We start from the raw sequence: 14,543 nt of genomic DNA on the forward strand, positions 1-14,543 counted from the left end.
GGCTGCAGTTCTCCCCTCAGAAGGATTCAAGGGGCAGGCTTGTAGGACTCAGCCTTTCACGTGGGGATCTGACACTGTCTCCCGGTAGATTAGGTTGAAATTGAGTTGACTTGGAGGACTCCCAGCTACTTTTCAGTGAATTTCTTGGTATTGTGAGAACCCTCCCCAACACACACACACACACATTGCAACATGTATTAGAATCATTGCAGGGACACTTCCTGAGTGTCAAAGCTGGAGGAATAAAGGAAATGGACAGCTGTGACCTTAATCTCTTTTTTCCTACTGAATCTAAGTAATCTATTATTCTTTAAGATGTTTATATTGAGGACTTTACCTGATTAGCTAATAACAGTATGTTACAAAAACTTCATAAGAATCATTTTCCTCTGCCCTTCAGTCTCACACTAGTCTCCAGAAATGGGCAAACTTGTGTTCAAGAACTTGACGTTGCGACTTGAAGTTTGAAACTCAGACTGTTCAAAGAGGTATTCACCAGAATGAGAGGTATTGTTTCAAAACATCCCTTCAGGTCTTCAGGTCTTGGCCAATTTGTAAACAGACTCAAAGAAATTCAAAACCACAAAGTGCACAAAGTGATATGATTTATTCCCCTCCCCTCCCCTCCTTGTTAGCATTCTATTTTTCCATACCTGAGGGTCTGGGCTTAGGAGCTGGGTTCCATGTCTCACACCACAGCTCTCAGTGGTAGAACAGGAGCACAGCTGCCTCAGTGATCTCCCGGCTGGAGCTGTAACCCCAGTGAGCTCCATACCCATCCCAGTCAAAGGAGGAGAAATGCCCACACTGCAAGGGACTGCTCTCTGGGAAGAATCCTCCTCCACCGATGCAGTGCTGGGGGGCAGGGAGAAGACACAGCGAGGGGTTGGCTGTGGACACACCAGTGAGCTCTTAATGGTCAAATCCCCTGTAATTTGGGCCTTCTCCTACTTGGCCTTGACCCCTCCCCTGCACAGAGCTCACTTTCCAGTGGACTCTGAAATCATGCTCTCCTGAATTCCTTTTTACCTTCTTTCCCGTTTATTCTCAGGCCCCTCAGCTCACCTCCTTTCCTTAATCAATCCCCCAAATGCTATTCCTCACAGCTCTGTCCACTTCTCACTCTCCCAGTGAGGCTCATCTTCTCCCATGACTTTTGCTAACACCAGCATAATCATGCATTGTCATGATGCTCCTAAATTTCACAGGGCAGCCAGTTATTTTCTGCGTCTGAAACCCCATATCCAACTGTCTCATGGATGTCTCCACCTACATATCTTTAGATCTAAAACTCCACTTGAGCAAAACAAAACTAATTCTCTCTTGCTGTCCTTGAATCTATTCCTCTCTCATCACACATCTTAACTGATAGCATCCAGTCACCCAAAATAAAACCCTGAAGTCTGTTCAGTCTTCATCACATGCCATCTCCCATATTCGTTTAATCATCAAGAACTGTTGATTCTACCATCTATGCACCCATCCTTATTCTTTCGGCTTTATCAACAACACCCTAGCTCAAGTCCTTGGTGTCTCACATCTGCACCTTTACACCTGCCTCATGGTCTGGTTGACTCTTGTTTCCCTGCTCTTGAATCCATGCCCCCCTCCTTGCTAAACCAAAGTGATCAGGTCACTAATCTGGTCAAACTCCTCTGATGTATCCCATTACCTATAAAATAAACTCTACATCCTGAACATAATGCAAAAGCCCCCCCTTGCCCTACTTCCTGTAAATATTTTCAGCTCTTGATTCTACACCATGTGCATACCATGATACAATTTACACAACAGCTCACTGCCCCCTCAACACACCATGTCTATCAAATCCCAGTGATTTTGGACATGTTAGTCATTCATCCTCAAAGGACACTATTTGCCCCTTGCTGCCTGTTGAACTCTACACACATCTTTTGATATTCACCAAAAATGTCACCTTCCTGCAGAATCAACTGGGTGCCATTAGTAGACGTAGAAGCTCCTGTATTGCCTCCCCAGGGCCCTTTGTTTATGTAGCTATCTCAGGTCATACCACACGAAATTGCAATCGTGCATTTACAAATCTGTCCCTAACCACGTGAGTTCCTTAAGATGACTCTGTCAGCTTACAGTTCTAATACCCAGCACTTTGTAGGTACCCTCCCATGTATTTTTGAGTCAGTACATACAGGGGTAAATGCAAATGGGAACTTATGAACAGAATAAGGATTCATGGAATCCAGAGTAGGAGGGGGGGGACACACCCAACCCCACTCCCAGGACCGACACACACATTATCCTCCAGATCAGTATCTAGGGGCCTTGTCATGAGGGCACAGCTGCCTCTTTCTGACTGACACATGGACAAACTGATCATTGCAGGGGGAGGTGAAGATGTCCTTGACTTCAGGGTCGCATTTCTCAGACTGACAGGTGTGGAAGGAAACGTTGTGAGTGAGCATGCTCGTCCTTAGAGCTCTGACTCCCTTTTCCTCCTGCCCCTCCAGTCACAAAACGTCCCTCAAAGACACTCTCCAGCTGGCACACCTCTGCTGCTCACTTCTACAAGACTGAACATACAACAAAAACATAAAGATTCTAGACGTTAATAAGAATATTAGATAATATTTTTGTGATCTCAGTATATGAAAATACTTCCTAAACACAATATAAAAGTACTAATCATACATGAGAATATAGATAAGTTGTACTTTGATGAAGTAAATTATGTCTAATGGTTAAAGGTACAAACTATCATTTATAAATTAAGTTCCTGGGGATGTAATATACAGTATGCTTCCGATAGTCATAATATTATGGTGTACATTGAAAAATTATAAAAGAGTAGATGTTAAAAGTTTTCCTCAGAAGAAAAAAGAATTTGTAGCTATGTGTGGTAGTGAATGTTGACTAGACTTATTCTGATGATCATTTCACAATACATAAAAATATAAAATCATTATGGTACACACCTGAAACTAACATAATATTACATACTGATTACATGTCAAGTTAAAATAATAGTAACAATTTTAAAATTATGTCCACAAAATACCAGCGAAAGAAGAAAAATGCAAGCTACAGAGACATACACCAATATACCCCAGAAGGGGTTGTACACACAAACACAGACACACACACACATAAGCCATGATTCTCCCCAAAACTCACGAACTCAGTGTTGCAGCCAGTGACTCTCATCCCAGCACACAGGGCATGAGCTGCTCTCATTGTTAAACATCCTGAACTGGACAAATCCTTCAACAAATTCTCCTGGAAAAGAAGAGGCAGAGAAAGGCCTAAGCATTCAAAGGATGAACTGAAAACAGCTTCCTTTTGACCAGCCCAGAGATTCCCTAAATCAACAAGTCAGGTGATAGCCCAGCACTCCAACATGCGTGGATGAAACCCAGCACCTCTGTGGACAGCAGCTGCTACATCCTGGCTCTGAACTTCGCTGGAAGAGACCTTCCTCCATCTGGAGTAACAGGACAAGGCTCGTGTTCACAAGAGTCACTTGTCTGCCTAAAGCTCATAGGTGAAATTAATAATCCACTGAGAGATCAGCAAGAAGACATTCAGAGGTCCAGCAGGAATAAGCAATTATCAGAAGTGGCCATCTGTTTCTGCTAGCACACTTCTCTTCCAATTACCATAACGTTAACATAAAATGACTCTTTTTCCCACCAAAAACTTAAGTCTGTGCCTTCTTTAAAATAGTAGCTATCCATCATTTGTTGTTCAGTCACTAAATCATGTCGGACTCTTTACAACCCAATAGACTGCAGCACACCAAGCTTCCCTGTCCTTCGCCATCTCCCAGAGTTTGCTCAAACTCATATCCATTGAGTAGATTATGCCATCCAACTATCTCATCCTCTGTTGCTCCCTTCTGTTCTTGCTCTCAATCTTTCCCCAAATCAGAGTCTTTTCCAATGAATCAGCTCTTCCCATCAAGTGGCCAAAGTATTGGAACTCCAGCTTCAGCATCAGTCCTTCCAATGAATATTCAGGGCTGATTTCCTTTAGGATTCATTGGTTTGATCTCCTTGCTGCCCAAGGGACTTTCAAGAGTCTTCTCCAACACCACAGTGCAAAAGCATCAATTCTTTGGCACTCAGCCTTCTTTATAGTCCAACTCTCAACCGTACATGACTACTGGAAAAATTAGAGCTTTGATTGTACAGATATCTGTCTGCAAAGCGATGTCTCTGCTTTTTAATACACTGTCTAGGTTTGTCATAGCTTTCCTTCTTCCAAGGAGCAAGCGTCTTTTAATTCCGTGGCTGCAGTCACTGTCTGTAGTGATTTGGGAGCCCAAGAAAATAAAGTCTGTCACTCTTTCCACTTTTTCTCCTTCTATTTGCCATGAAGTAATAGGACAGAATGCCATAATCTTAATGTTTTGAATGCTGAGCTTTAAGCCACCTTTTTTACTCTCCTCTTTCACCTTCATCAAAAGGTTCTTTAGTTTCTCTTCATTTTATGCCACTAAAGTGGTATCATCTACATAACTGAGGTTGTTGATAATTCTCAGGTAGTTTGATTTCAGTTTATTGATTCATCCAGCTTGGCATTTCACGTGATGCACCCTACATAAAAGTTAAATAAGCAGGATGACAATATATAGCCTTGACCTACTCCTTTCCCAATTTTGAACCAGGCTGTTGTTCCATATCTGGTTCTAACTGTTCCTTCTTGATCTTCATACAGGTTTCTCAGGAGACAGGTAAGGTGATCTGGTGTTCCCATTTCTTTAAATATTTTCCACAGTTTTCTGTGATCCACACTAAGGCTTTAGCATAGTTGATGAAGCAGAAGTAGATGTTTTTCTGGAATTCCATTACTTTTTTTATGATGCAGTGGCTGTTGGCAGTTTGATCTCTGGTTCCTCTGCCTTTCCTAAATCTAGTTGGTATACCTGGAAGTTCTCAGTTCAAGTACTATTGAAGCCTAGCTTGAAGGATTTTGAGCACTACCTTGTTAGCATGTGAAATGAGCACAACTGTGCAGTAACTTGAATATTTTTGGCATTGCCTTTCTTTGGGATCGGAATGAAAATTGACCATTTCCAGTCTCATGGCCAATGCTTAGTTATTCAAATTTGTGGGCATATTGAGTGCAGCACTTTAACAGCATCATCTTTTAAGATTTCAAATAGCTCAGCTGGAATTCTAACACCTCCACTAGCTTTGTATATAGTAATGCTTCCTAAGACCTACATAACTTTGCACTCTATGGTTTCTGCTTCCAGGTGAGTGATGACACCATCATGGTTTTCCAGATCATTAAGACCTTTTTAATATAGTTTTTCTATGTATTCTTGCCACCCCTTCTTAATCTCTTCTCTTTTTATTAGGTCCTTGTCATTTCCATCCTTTATTGTGCCCATCTTTGCATGAAATGTTTCCTTAAAGAGACCTTTAATCTTTTCCATTCTGTTGGTTTTCTCTATTTCTTTGCATTGTTCCCTTAAGAAGGCTTTCTTATCTCTTCTTACTATTCTTTGTACCTCTGCATTCAGTTGGGTATATTGTTCCCTTTCTCCTTTGCCTTTCGCTTCTCTTTATTCTCATCTTTTTTCTGAACAAAAACGTTCAAATTACTGCACAATTATACTCATTTCACATGCTAGCAAGGTAATGCTTAACATCCTTCAAGCAAGGCTTCATCAGTACATGAACCAAGAACTTCCAGATGTACAAGCTGGATTTAGAAAAGGCCTCCTCAGACAACCATTTTGCCTTCTTGCATTTCTTTTTCTTTGAGACGATTTTGGTCACCACCTTTGGGACAATGTTATAAACATCCGCCCATAGTTCTTTAGGCACTCTGTCTATCAGATCTAATCCCTTGAATATATTTGTAACTTCCACCATATAATCATAAGGAATTCTATTTAAATCATACCTGAATGTCTTGATGTCTTTCCTACTTTCTTCAAGTTAAGCCTTAAGTTTACAATAAGGAGCTGACGATCTGACCCACAGTCAGTCTTCTTTTTGCTGACTGTGTAGAGCTTCTCCATCTTTGGCTGCAAAGAACATAATCTGATTTTGGTATTGACAAACTGGTGATATCCATGTGCAGAGTTGTGTTCCGTGTCATTGGAAGACAGTGTTTGCTATGACCAGTGTGTTCTTTTGGCAAAACTCTATTAGCTTTTGCCCTGCTTCATTTTGTGCTCCAAGGCCAAACTTGCCTGTTACTCCAGTTATCTCTTGACTTCCTACTGTTGCATTCCAATGCCCATGATGAAAAGTACATCTTTTTTGGTGTTAGTTCTAGAAGGTCTTGTAGGTCTTCATGGAACTGGTCAACTCCAGCTTCTTTGGTATTCTATTCATCATTACAAAAACAAATTTTTCTCACCACTTGGCTGTTGTTTTTGCCTCTGAACTTTAACTTACCTCTTTCCTTAACTATTATAAGAGTCATGCAGAGTACTGATTAGGAAGACTGAGCTGGTATCCTCTACAATGGAGAAGAGTAATACTAACTTCATTCTTTTCTCATGATGATAAAATGACACAAAATCATGTTAAGTTCCTATATTATACCGTGGTACATTGTATGTGTTCAATAAATGCTAACAATTGTTAACTGTTACTAGTTACACTTTCCCTAAGAGAGCAGGGAAGAGCTGATGACTGGGCTCGGGAAGGAGGTACTCATGCTGACCATCTGGTGAGTAATAAGATGCAGTTTTCTCAGCATCACCAAAGTCATAGTCAACAGGAATGGCTGGGCTATTGTCAGTCCAGCACTTCCCTGCTCCATATTTCACGAGGTATTTCTAGAGACCAAAATATAGGTTGTGTGAGGACAAGCAGGAGATTTAATGCCCTCAGGTGTCATTTTCAGATCAGCTTTAATATACTAATTCCTCCCCACCCACCCACCATCATAACTATGGCCAACAACCTCAAGTTCCTCTCTCTTCCCCCATATGCTTCTTCCCTTGCTTGGCTCAGAACTCCCAAGAGAGGTAGACTGTGAGTTCACTTGACCCAGAGGGAGAATAAAGAGCCAAGAACAAGCACCTGCTAGGGATATGGGACCCAGACCAGACTTATTCTCACCCAAAACTCCTAGCTCTCAGCTCACCAAAAGAAGTGCCCCCACTCCCAGCCAGCAGCCCCAGGTACCTGGTAGAGTCCAAACAGATTATGCCCCAGGCTCTGGAAGAAGCCCGTGTTGGTGTGTTACCTCAGCAGGGAGCTCTTCCTCCAGTGCTGCAGGGGGGACTTCTTGGGCACGTGCCAGATGCCCAGGTCCCAAGCTTGAATGTCCTAGTAGCCAGGGTTCTGCAGAGGGACACACACTCAGCCTGACCAGCCCAGGAGGTGCTACCAGCCAAAGACCCACACACACAGTCCTCAGTGGAGCTGAGAGCTCAGGTCTCCAGGAGGCCAGGTACCCAGCAGTGCTCAGACCCCCACCCTTCCAGAAGATGATGAGGCCCCACCACCCAAACAGCCTTGGTGGGAGGAAGCTGTGACTCAAGACATGGGCTTCTGTCTGTCTTCTCCAGCCCCACCTCCACCTCCCCGTCTCCTGAACTCCCTTCCACATGCTCTGCTCCGGCCTCACTCCACTTCCCACCCTTTCCACCTGGGTGCTCAGTACCTTGTAGTCATCACTGGTGGTGGCCTCTGCAGACCCAAACGTGTTGTAATTGGCCCAGTTGCCGTCGCCCTCTGGGTAGTCAGCCCTGTTGCCCTGCTGACTGGACCAGCGATTGCCCACCATGCATTTCCCGAGCATGCGGTTCTCATGCACATTGGCCACCAGGGTCCAGCCGCCATGCCCCGAGGTCATGTCACAGAAGGTCTGGCAGACGACACCATTCTCAGTGCAGAGGTGATACAGGCCATCTGCAGAGGGAACCAACCCAGAGACCCCCTTTCTGAGACCACAGGGTCTATCTCAGGCCTCACAATCAGAAAGACTCTGGAAAGTCAGAAATGTATCCTGAAGGCCCTCACACATACCTGTTTATTAGAAGACAATTCTCCATGGGTCATCTAAGAGCAGAAACACTGACTGCCTTTGTTCAAAGCTATCTTTTCAAAGACTTTGTAGAGCAAATATCCAAGAAGACAGAGATGATATCCCCCTCTGGATAGAGCCTCCTTCTGACCACTCAAGGCCTGATAATAGCACCCAACCACATCTCAAGTCTACATCAGGATGTGCCCTCTGCAACTCAGAGCAAAGGAGAGGCATGGTCACTGCCCATTTTATGAGATTCAGATTCCCTAAGTGTAGAGTTCCCTTCCTGGACCTAGCCCTAAAGGAAAGTAAACTTTCTGATATGAATTTGGAATTCCAGTTGAGCTGTTTCAAATCCTGAAAGATGATGCTGTGAAAATGCTGCACTCAATATGCCAGCAAATTTGGAAAACTCAGCAGTGGCCACAGGACTGGAAAAGGTCAGTTTTCATTCCAATCCCAAAGAAAGGCCATGCCAAAGAATGCTCAAACTACCACACAATTGCACTCATCTCATATGCTAGTAAAGTAATGCTCAAAATTCTCCAAGCCAGATGTCAGCAATACATGAACCGTGAACTCCCTGATGTTCAAGCTGGGTTTAGAAAAGGAAGAAGAACCAGAGATCAAATTGCCAACATCCTCTGGATCATGGAAAAAGCAAGAGAGTTCCAGAAAAACATCTATTTCTGCTTTCTTGACTATGCCAAAGCCTTTGACTGTGTGGATCACAATCAACTGTGGAAAATTCTGAAAGAGATGGGAATACCAGACCACCTACCCTGCCTCCTGAGAAATCTGTATGCAGGTCAGGAAGCAACAGTTAGAACTGGACATGGAACAACAGACTGGTTCCAAATAGGAAAAGGAGTAAGTCAAGGCTGTATATTGTCACCCTGCTTATTTAACTTCTATACAGACTACATCATGAGAAACACTGGATTGGAAGAAACACAAGCTGGAATCAAGACTGCCAGGAGAAATATCAATAACCTCAGATATGCAGATGACACCAGCCTTCTGGCAGAAAGTGAAGAGGAGCTAAAGGGCCTCTTGATGAAAGTGAAAGAGGAGAGCGAAAAAGTTGGCTTAAAGCTCAACATTCAGAAAACGAAGATCATGGCATCCAGTCCCATCACTTCATGGGGAAATAGATTGGGAAATAGATGGGGAAACAGCGGAAACAGTGTCAGACTTTATCTTTTGGGGCTCCAAAATCACTGCAGATGGTGATTGCAGCCATGAAATTAAAAGACGTTTACTCCTTGGAAGGAAAGTTATGACCAATCTAGATAGCATATTCAAAAACAGAGACATTACTTTGCTGACTAAGGTCCATCTAGTCAAGGCTATGGTTTTTCCTGTGGTCATGTATGGATGTAAGAGTTGGACTGTGAAGAAGGCTGAGCGCCGAAGAATTGATGCTTTTGAAGTGTGGTGTTGGAGAAGACTCTTGAGAGTCCCTTTTACTGCAAGGAGATCCAACCAGTCCATTCTGAAGGAGATCAGCCCTGGGATTTCTTTGGAAAGAATGATGCTAAAGCAGAAACTCCAGTACTTTGCCCACCTCATGCGAAGAGCTGACTCATTGGAAAAGACTCTGATGCTGGGAGGGATTGGGGGCAGGAGGAGAAGGGGACAACTCAGGATGAGATGGCTGGATGGCATCACGGACTCTATGGACGTGAGTCTGAGTGAACTCCGGGAGATGGTGATGAACAGGGAGGCCTGGCGTGCTGCGATTCATGGGGTCACAAAGAGTCGGACACGACTGAGCGACTGAACTGAACTGAAAAGAACTTTACCAACCCTATCTGTCAGTCTCCTTGGAAAAGCCACTACATGTACAGATGACTCCTGTAACATGATCCAAACCCTCAAAATTCCCATTGGAAATCTACTTGGCTGGACGCTGGAGTCAAATCAGACAGGAGTGGTGGGCACAGCCCTCCTGATCTCCATAACTGGGATCTGCTTAGCTAAAAAGTAACTGAAAGAAGAGGATACTGGGTTGGTTTATGACTCACCATCTGCCTCACTACAACTTTCTTTGATTTCCTTGCCGCTTCTGAGAAGCAAAGACAGGTATGGAGCACATTTTTCATCCTCCCAAAACTTCTCAACAGAAGGGATCATTGCTAGAGGATGGGAGAATAATTCCCATTAATATTCAGATGCTACTCACACCAGCTTTCCAGGCCATCAGCTCCCAACCCCCTCCTACTTTACAATTTTATCACTGGACTATGAGGCCCCAGAGGTCAGGATTCTCACAGCTAAGAATATCTGACCACAGTCTACTACAGGCTTAACACTTGCATTCTTTCGCTCAATGGTTTAAAAATGAAAACTGTCATAGTGCCTACTGCAAGGAAGGGAATTGGGGGGATGAAGACAAGACTAGGTTGTTCCCTGGACACAGCCCTGAACACCGTCTCCTTCTGGGAACCCCAAGGCCAAGGCCATAGGAGCAGGAGCCACTAGAAGGAAGCACAGTCTTCACCACCATGGCTCCCCTGAGCCCCCTCAGCCACACGCAGAGGTACAGATGGAGCCCCAGGACAGGCCTTAGCTTCAGGCCAAACATCCAGAGAGACCAGCAATCAACACTAGGCCACAGCTCATGTAGGCTGCAAAGTGCGGCTTCTCTTCATCTCCACGACTCCCCTCTGGACCAGAACATCAGCATCCAGCCCAGCTCCACCCCCTCTGCTCCACCGTGCACCTGGGTGAGCTCATGAAACTGCTGCTCCTGAGTGACCTACCTGCACCCCGCCCTCTGGCGGCCAGAGAGAGGAACAGCAGGAGGCAAAATCTGGCACCTGACCCCTAAGAAGAAAACGATGCAGGACATCATTGGCCGATCCATCATTTTTCATCTTCCCATCCTTGCTGCCTGAACTTTCTGAGTAAGGAAACCTCAAATGGGAAGTGATGGCCTCCTGGGCATTCTCAAGCCTACTGGAACACACCCAACCTCATCCAACCCTCAAATCCTTAAGGGCCCACAGGCTCCTTTCTCTCAAACTCCCCATTCCTGAGACCAAGACCAGACCTGAGCTGGCATTGTGGCTCCCCACACACTCGGATCTTATCTCAGACTCAGTGCAGAGAGCTTCCTCACAGCACGGACAGCTTCCTCCTTCCTTCCTCACAGATCCCAGGAACCGCGAGTTCCCTGCCAGGTGGAGTCTCAGAGCAACTGCCTCTGCAGAGAGTCCTGACCTGAGTGAAATGCTGAGCCTTGTGGAGAGAATCAAGTATGTGGGCCCAGCCCACTCTGGGCTGCAAGCCCCGCCCTCAAGCTTTCTTCCCTTGAAGGTTCCTGAGGCTCGGCCCGGCAATGAGAAATGAGTGACTGTCTGGAGGGGCAGGAGGCAGCAGTCTTGGTCACACAGATGACACTCACCCCATGAGGGCGAGCCCTGCAGGGTCAGAGCACACACAGTGTTCCCTTCCGTAACAGGCTCTCGGGATGGATGGGACCTCATGGTTCTCCCCTGCTCCAGATGTCCCTGCCTATCCTGCTCCAGATGTCCAGTCAGATGCCCCAGGGCCTCACACACCTCCGTCAGGTCGTCATCCTTCCAGTCTCTCCCGAAACTTCTCCATGAAGCCCGCCCTGACACCCCCACCCCAGGCAAGGCTGACGGACACTCCCCTGGCCTAACAGGGACTTCATCACCCGGATTATGACATGTGCCTCACTGTCGTGTCGTTCTGTTTTAATTTTGAGGCTAAAATAATTGAAAATTTACAGAATATTGCGAAAATAAGAGTAGTGCAAAGGCACATATAGCTTCTACCTAGATTCACCTATAGTTTGTGTTTTACCCAATTTACTTTAGCACGTGTGCCTTCTCTCTATGCACATATGCAAACTCACACAGGCTCTTTCTTTAAAAACAAATTGAGAGTAAGTTACATACATGAAGGCCCTTTCCCTGGATAAATCTGTGTTTTCCTAGTAGGGATTTCTCACATATAACCACAGTGAAATGATCAATTATGTATCATTAACTCTTTTTAATGTAACAGGTCTTTTTCTAGGGTCCACTAACCTGGGAGTTCTACTCAGCTCAGCTGGCATTCATCAGACTGAAATTTCTCTGACTTTCATTTCTTTCCATTATTAGGAGATTTCTGTCCACACTGAAGCCCATAATCCCTAGGGGATGTTTTACGTCTGCTGACAACTGGATTTCCCCATTCCACACCCAAGCCAGCCCAACTCCTTGAAAGGAATCGATGTCAAGGATTCAGAGCTCTGACAACTAACCCTATGACACCTCATTTCTGTCACCTCTGCTGCTGGGGCTGCTCTCGGGGTCAGATGCTGATGTTCAGGGCACTGCTCCCTCTCATTCCTGGGCCAGACAGGATGAAACATAAGCTGGAATCAAAATTAGCAGAGAAATATCAACAATCTCAGATATGCAGATGATATCACTCTAATGGCAAAAAGTGAAGAAGAACTAAAGAGCCTCTTGATAAGGATGAAAAAGGAGAGTTAAAAAGCTGGCTTAAAACTCAGCATTCAAAAAATTAAGATCATGGCATCCTGTCCCATTACTTCATGGCAATTACAAGATGAAGAAGTGGAAACAGTGACAGAATGTATTTTCTTGGGCTCCAAAATCACTGCAGATGGTGACTGCAAGAGTGAAGTTAAAAGACACTTGCTCCTTGGAAGGAAAGCTATGAAAAACTTTGACATCTTATTTAAAGACAGAGATGTCACTTGCCAACAAGAGTTGCTGTTCAATTGCTCAGTCCTGTCTGACTCTTTGCAAACCCATGGACTGCAGCAAGCCAGGCTTCCCTGTCCTTCACCATCTCCCAGGGTTTGCTCAAACTCAGGTCCATTAAGTATGTGATGCCATCCAACCATCTCATCTTCTGTCATCCTCTGTCACAAGTGTGCATACAATCAAAGCTATGGTTTTTCTAGTAGTCATATATGGAATAAGAGGTGGACCATAAAGAGGCTGAGCACAGAAGTACTGATACTTTTGAACTACAGTGCTGGAGAAGACTCTTGAGAGTTCCTTGGACTGCAAGATCAAACCAGTCCATCCTAAAGGAAATCAACCCTGAAATATTCATTGGAAGGACTGATGCTGAAACTCCAGTACTTTGGTCACCTGTTGCAAAGAGCCGACTCACTGGAAAAGACCCTGATTCTGGCAAAGACTGAAGGTAATAGGAGAAGAGGGTAGCAGAGGATGAGATGGTTGGATGGCATCACTGACTCAGTGCACATGAGTTTGAGCAAACTTCGGGAGATGGAAAAGTCAGGGAAGCCTGGCGTGCTGTGGTCCATCCAGTGGCAAAGAGTCAGACATGACATAGTGAGAGAACAACAAAGATTTGGACTAAATACATTTAGTTCCAGAGCTTGTACTTTAAAACATTCGCATGACAGGTATGGGGCACAATAAAAACAGTGACAAGTGAAAACTTTCCCCACCTCAGAGTTCTCTGGTTGCTCTAGGGTCGAAGGGATCACAATTAAAGTCAAGTCGCCTTCTCAGAGAAGTACTCTCTAGCATTCTTTTCTGGGCTTGTGAGTGATCTGTTCTCCCACAGCTCCTTTGCCTGTCCTCATCTGAGCACTTATCACCTTGCATAGAAATAGTCTGTGGGCTCCAACACATTTCTAGAATGGAGCGCATCTGTTTTCTCTACCACTGCACCCCCCACACGTAGCCCAAGAACTAGCACGATGCTCAGTAGATATTGCTGGAATGAATTCATAAAGGAAAGCAGGAACAGAAAAACTATCCTTATCCATCCACCTCTTATCTGCACACCCTGGCACAGAGGTGAGTCACACACGGGGAAGCACCAACAACAGGCAAAACAGATTCATGTTCCCTGTCATCCTCTGCAGGCAGAGGAAGGGCAGCTGAGAGCAATGAGGGGCAGAGACATCTATGTTTGGAGATAGAGAATGGCGAGAAGAGGCAAGGCAGGTGAAGAGAACGGGGAGAAGAGACAAGGCAGGAAAGAACAGGGGACAGAAAATAAGTGCCTGAGGAAAGGCAAAGAAATAGAGGAAGAGAGACTGCAGAGGGAATACCAACGCTTCGCGACCCAGGACCAGATACATCTAGTTTAAAGACAGATAAACATCCCAGGAAACTTCTCTCTTTCACTCCCCCTTCCTCTCTGTTTTGTCCTTCCTCTTCCTCTCCTTCCTCCCCATCTCCTAATTTCCCCAAGGCCTAAGGACTTTACACTTCATGTTCTAGCCAGTAAGAAATTACTGACACCTGAAAGGGAGAGAAAATTGGGAGCACGTGTTATCAAGAGATTTGCATCCAAGAAGAAAGCACTGTAAGATGTCTAAGGTTTAGTCTTGGATCAGGACTGAAGTTATCCACATCTTGTCTGTACTGATAACACATTAAGGATGATTTGGCCACTTGGCTCCTTCTCACGAAGTCCCTGAAGAGGGAACACAAGAAGCTGTCAACCCACTTTCCAAGAAGGGTAACCATCATGACAGGCCTCTCAACCCCATCTATCCTTAAGGAGAAATCCCCAACGACCACAGCTACAATATA

The 14,543-nt window shown here is 44.8% G+C and overlaps 1 pseudogene; it reads right to left on the reverse strand.

The window, feature by feature from the left end:
- Positions 1-702: 702 nt before the first annotated feature.
- LOC138438323 (intelectin-2-like) lies at positions 703-11,041 on the reverse strand (annotated as a pseudogene).
- Between the last annotated feature and the right edge of the window lie 3,502 nt (positions 11,042-14,543).

Source organism: Ovis canadensis, chromosome 1 (genome assembly GCF_042477335.2).
Source record: "Ovis canadensis isolate MfBH-ARS-UI-01 breed Bighorn chromosome 1, ARS-UI_OviCan_v2, whole genome shotgun sequence".
In the NCBI taxonomy this organism is placed as follows: domain Eukaryota; kingdom Metazoa; phylum Chordata; class Mammalia; order Artiodactyla; family Bovidae; genus Ovis; species Ovis canadensis.